The sequence below is a fragment of the Sceloporus occidentalis genome, unplaced genomic scaffold (genome assembly GCF_023333645.1).
Source record: "Sceloporus occidentalis isolate IW3139 unplaced genomic scaffold, rSceOcc1.0.p SCAF_2, whole genome shotgun sequence".
NCBI lineage: Eukaryota > Metazoa > Chordata > Lepidosauria > Squamata > Phrynosomatidae > Sceloporus > Sceloporus occidentalis.
In genome coordinates, this window is record NW_028316982.1 from 75,141,778 (window position 1) to 75,147,777 (window position 6,000).

Below are 6,000 nucleotides of genomic sequence, written 5' to 3' on the forward strand. Positions count from 1 at the left end.
CAGTATTAAACTTCCTCCTATAAATGCCTTTCCCTAGTATAAATACTTTTTGTATTATTTATCAATATATTTACAACTATGGATAAAAGTCTTAATACAGTGGACCCTTGTTATACGCTGGGGTTTGGTTCCAGGATCCCCCGTGTATAACAAAATCCGTGTATGCTCAAGTCCCATTAAATATAATGACATAGCAAAATGGTGTCCCTTATAAAAAATGGCAAAGCAAGGTTTGATATTTGAAATTTATAGTTCTTTGAACATTTTCAAACTGTGTATGCTTGAATCCGTGTATAAAAAATCCGTGTATAAGAAGTGCTGACTGTATTTATACTTTTATCAATGTGCTTATACTTAGTATAAATATCTTTTCTTTCAGTAGAAAGAAAGTCAACTCATTTAATACGTGCTACTGGCGAAGAGTGCTAGGGATACCATGGACAGCCAGAAAGACATACAAATGGGTCCTTGAACAGATCAAGCTTTAAATCTAAAATGAGAAGAAGGTCACTCACCAGATGGATAGACTTATCTTGTGGGCTGCTTTGGGTCCCTTTCTGGGAGAAAGGTGGGATAAAATTGAAAATAATAATAATAATAGTGGTAGTAGTAGTAAGCTGGAATCTACAGGACTTAAGCAGAGCAGTGGAGGACAGGGGGCATGGAGATGTTCATCCATGGGGTTGTCATGAGTCCAGGTTGACTAAAGGGCATTTAACAACAAAACAACTACACTGCATGTTTCTCTTTCCTACGCCTGTTTCTTTGAAAAAAATATAGTAAACAGTTGTGAGTGTAACTAGGTGTGCTAGTTTCTATTAGGGTCTTTTTCCACTCTGTTGGACTGAAATTCAAACTAAGGTCCATCAGCCTCTTTCAACCTAGTGCCTTCCAGATGTGTGGACTGTAACACCAGTTATCCTTAAACAAGCTTTCTGTGTTCAGTTTATGTCTACCAGTTATAGTCTGCAATCTATTTTATTCCTGAATGTGATGGGAAAATTATGAAAGCTGTATGCAAATCATTATATAGTTCCAATGTGGTCCTTACATGCTGTCCCATGCAACAGCACCCCAGCTGCAAGTAAACAGAAAAAAGTGCAAATTGAATGTCTTCTGGCTCTGGCAAAATACTATCGCCACAATACTATTGATTTCTATAGAGCCCAACATACTAGTACCCAGATCTGGGATAGGAATGGGAGTGAAATGATTGTGCATCAGTGTGATCAGAAGCTCTTGCCAAGTCCATCTGAGTGCATGTACTCATAAATGGAGTGACATCACATTCTGCCAACCTCTTTCCATAGGAATAAATCCACAAAAGTGTACATCCACACAGCATATTAATTTGCTGTCTCTCCTGTGGATAGCCATGATTGATGTCTTGCCAGCTCCAACTTCAACCTAGGAAAAAGAAACAGAGCATACATTTTATTACCTTTGTCCAATATCAGCTATACACACACACACATTTGGTGGTTTGCCAATTTTAGCAACACTGACTGAAGCCCATTAGGATGGATATTAAATGTCTGGAGCCTGAGCAAAAAAATCAGTTTCTAACATAGGCTTTAGTCTCCAGAAAGCTCCAAATGTGAATCTGCCCATCTTTCCCAAGAGCTATCAAAAAGCATTTTATGGTGTTCACCTGCAGGGAAAGCAATCAAACCACCACACTGCCAATCTGGTTGTCAATCTCTGTGCCACTTATTGTTAGGTGTTTAAAATAGATAGACATAAGGAACAGCAGAAAGATTCACCCTTCTTTATGGAGCCTGCTTTTTAGGAAATTGTTTCATTTGCTGTATCAATCAATCAGCCCTGAGCTGACAAAGTTCTTTTGTGATGTGAGCACAAAAAACAAAGACATTTCAAAAACATGATCTGGGTCTCTTGGTTGTGAGACACAGAAAGGTCTCCCCTCAGCCTTCTGACATTCTTCCTTGAAAGTACAAGAAGATTTAGAGGCTTTCTAAAAATGGAAAATATATTTCTTTTTTGGTGCTCTAACATGCACTAGAGAAATGCAATGTCCTTCTGCTTGATCCTGTACTTGTTTGTCAAAAATAAGCCCACAGGTTTTCATGGGACTTATTTCTTATTTCTTTCCTATTTCTGAACTTAATCAGTTCCCTCACTGCCATCCCCTTTCCTTGTGTGCTATGCCTTTAGATCGTAAGCCAGAGGGCAAGGAACTGTTTTTTCTTGTTCTTTTTCTCATAAAACACCATGTACATCATGTTTTTGTTGTTGTTGTTACTTCAGTGAATATATTTGAAAATGCTAGACTGCATATTGCAGATTTTCAAATATGTATTCTGACTTTCCATCATACCTTGAGGTCTGCCACACTCTCTGATGTTTGTGAAATATCTCTTTCTACTAATTTTCTAAAGGACACCTTTCCTTTGTCCCCTCAGCCTTCTGGCCCCCATCCCTCCCATCATTCCTCCCTCATGATTTCCCCCTATCAGTCATTGAATCCTATATATTGGGAGACCTTCCTTCACAGTCCAGGGAACCTAAGTGAATGAGCAGTGGAGAGACCACTAGTGTTGACTCTTCAAGTTCATTTACTTTGCATTCACAGACCCCCCCCCCCCCAAAAAAAAAAATCTATCCTGAAGCCCACTGAAACCAGACTGTGATGGATGTGGGGAAAATAAACCTGTCTAGCAGCAAAGAAACAACACATGGGTAGGGTTGCCATATCCCGCCGGGGGGCGGGACAATCCCGGATTGGGCGGTGCCATCCCGGTCCCGGTCCGGTTTGGTGCCCAAACCGGGGCGGCCCTGCCCACCGCGGCCACCTCAGCCCCCGCGGCGGCTCCAAGGCCTTGCTGAGGCCTGGGAAGGCTCTCCGCGGTTGGAGCTCCGACTGCGGGGTCCTCCAAGGCCTCCGCGAGGCCAGGGAGGAGGAGGAGGCCGCTTCCCCTTGCGGCAATCACCGCGATGAGAGGCGGCCCCCGCCTCCTTCCCAGCCTGGGAGCCGGCCGAGGCTTCTTCCCAGGCCGGGAGGAGGAGGAGGCCGCTTCCCCTCGCGGCAATTGCCGCGATGAGGGACAGCCCCCGCCTCCTTCCCAGCCTGGGAGCCGGCCGAGGCTTCTTCCCAGGCCGGGAGGAGAAGGAGGCCGCTTCCCACCGCAGCGATCGCTGCGATGAGGGGCGGCCCCCGCCTCCTTCCCGGCCTGGGAGCTGGCCAAGGCTTCTTCCCAGGCCGGGAGGAGGAGGAGGCTGCTTCCCACTGCGGCGATCGCCGCGATGAGGGGCGGCCCCCGCCTCCTTCCCGGCCTGGGAGCCGGCCGAGGCTTCTTCCCAGGCCGGGAGGAGGAGGAAGCCGCTTACCACCACGGCAATCGCCGCGATGAGGAGCGGCCCCCGCCTCCTTCCCGGCCTGGGAGCCGGCCGAGGCTTCTTCCCAGGCCGGGAGGAGGAGGAGGAGGCCGCTTCCCCTCGCGGCGATCGCCGCGATGAGGGGCGGCCCCCGCCTCCTTCCCGTCCTGGGAGCCGGCCGAGGCTTCATCCCAGGCCGGGAGGAGGAGGAGGAGGCCGCTTCCCCTCGCGGCGATCACCGCGATGAGGGGCGGCCCCCGCCTCCTTCCCGGCCTGGGAGCCGGCCGAGGCTTCTTCCCAGGCTGGGAGGAGGAGGAGGCCGCTTCCCCTCGCGGCAATCGCCGTGATGAGGGGCGGCCCCCGCCTCCTTCCCGGCCTGGGAGCCGGCCGAGGCTTCTTCCCAGGCCGGCAGGAGGAGGAGGCTGCTTCCCACCGCGGCGATCGCCGCGATGAGGGGCGGCCCCCGCCTCCTTCCCAGCCTGGGAGCCAGGCCCAGGCTTGCTCCAAAGCCAGGGAGGAAGTGGAGACTGCTCCCATCGCGGCGATCGCCGCGATGGGAGCCGGCCTCTGTCTCCTTCCCGGCCTGGGAGCCAGGCCCAGGCTTCCTCCTAAGCCGGGGAGGAAGCGGAGACTGCTCTCATCGCGGCGATCGCCGCGATGGGAGCCGGCCCCCGCCTCCTTCCCAGCCTGGGAGGAAGCCTGGGTCGGCGATCACGGAGCCCTGGAAGGCTTCGTCGGGGGCTTGGGCGACACTGTCTCCCAAGGCCCCGGTGAAGCCTTCAAGCGGCTCCGCGACTGCAGAGTCCTCCAAGGCCTCGCTGGGGACGGCGAGACGCTGTCTCCCAGGCCCCAGCGAGGCATTGGACAATGTTTTACAATGTAGGACCTTTTTTTTTTAATTTCCTGGCCAGGAATTTTTTTTAAAAAAAGGTCCTACATTTTAAAACATTGTCCTACATTTGTCCCGGTTTGGAGGTCCTCGGGGATGGCAACCCTACACATGGGGCAAAATTATTCTTTATTGAACAGCAGCCAGAATCCTGGGAAGGGTGGGGGGGGGATGAAAGTGCTTGTCACTTAGTCTCTGCTGGCAAGGTGAGGTACTTCTTGGCTGGCAGGGCACAGATAGCAGATGCAAAGCTATGAAGAGCTTGTCATTTTGAACTACAACTACTGGAATCTCCCAACCAGTATGGTCATGTAGGTTGGAAGATTCTGGAAGCTCTAGTCCAAAAATTATTTGGAAAGATAATATATAAAAGAAAGATTGAGAGAGCACCATTAACAATATTGAGCAGCTTGAGTAAAGCTCAGAATAGTAACTTTTTTTGGATTACAACTCCCAGAACTCTTTACCCTGCATGGCTAGTGTTTTTGTTCACTGGTGCATTCTGGAGATTGTATTCCCTTCCCCAAAGGAAACTTTCCCAAGCTGTGAGCAGGGATAGCATCCCTGAATCTAGATTCACAGGAATTGTTTGTAAAACAGAAAGGGAACATGAACACTCAGTGCTCATGTTTAACAGGATTAAAATGAGGCTGCACAGGTGAAGTGGATTTGCCTTGCAAACAACAACAGGCTACTGTTAGGGTCTCCAGAGACAAGGAGAAGGCTAGATTTACATTACTGGGTTTACATATACATAACAATAGCAAGTACATTTCTATACCATTTATCAGTGAACTAGCACTCCCTAATCAGTTTACAATGTGTAAGCCAATTGCCTCCAGCAAGCTGGGTACTCATTTTACTGACCTACAAAAGAATGGGAGGCTGAGTGGACCTTGGAGCTCTGCCTGGGATCAAACTTAGAACCTTGTGGCTGCAGTACTGGCATTTAACCAACCGCTGTGCCATGATTTACATGTCCTGAATTAATCTATTCTTTTCTTCCACATGCGTGAATGGTCTCCATTTATCTCAGTGAGAAGGATATCAAACCTCTGCCATAATATTGCACAAAAAAATCTGCATTTAATACAATTCACCTCCTTGTTTAATTTACATTCCTATCTCACATTAAGAACAGAAGGTGTCTGCTTGAAAACCATATATTCAACCAGTCAGGGCACTTCTTGTAGTCAAACAAAATCTTTGGCAAACCCTCTTAATTCACATAAATCATACATCAGATGTATTTAATCTAGCCCTTTTGCTAATCATCACTACAGTAAAAATCAGAAGGTATTTTGTTGCCTGAGAATAATATATGCAGATCTCTAAAAAGAGGAATTTAAAACCATTGAAATGTAGTCAGCATTTCAAATCAGCTGCTGTAGTCTGGTGTCCTCCAGATATATTGTGGCCCAGCACCTATTATTTCTAGCCAGCACGCCCAATGGGTGTGCTGTCTGGGGGTGGTGGGAGTTGTAGTCCAATCCAAAGGGAACTAGGTTGGAAGTACCTGTGTTTGATCACTTCTGAGTCCCCGTTCTCCCCCCCCCCCCCAAACCATACTAGAAAGTCAGCAGCATTTTTGTTTGAACTGTCAACATCTCCTTTTCTTCCTTAATTAAAGATGAAAAATTAAATTTAAATGCCCAGACTTTCTCAAGGTTGCTTGCTAACCTTGCAACTCTTCCACATCCAAACAGGCTTATAAAAAAAAAAGGGGGGGGAGATATATTCTGTTGCCTGTTCTTGGCTGACAGGAGTATTCCTGT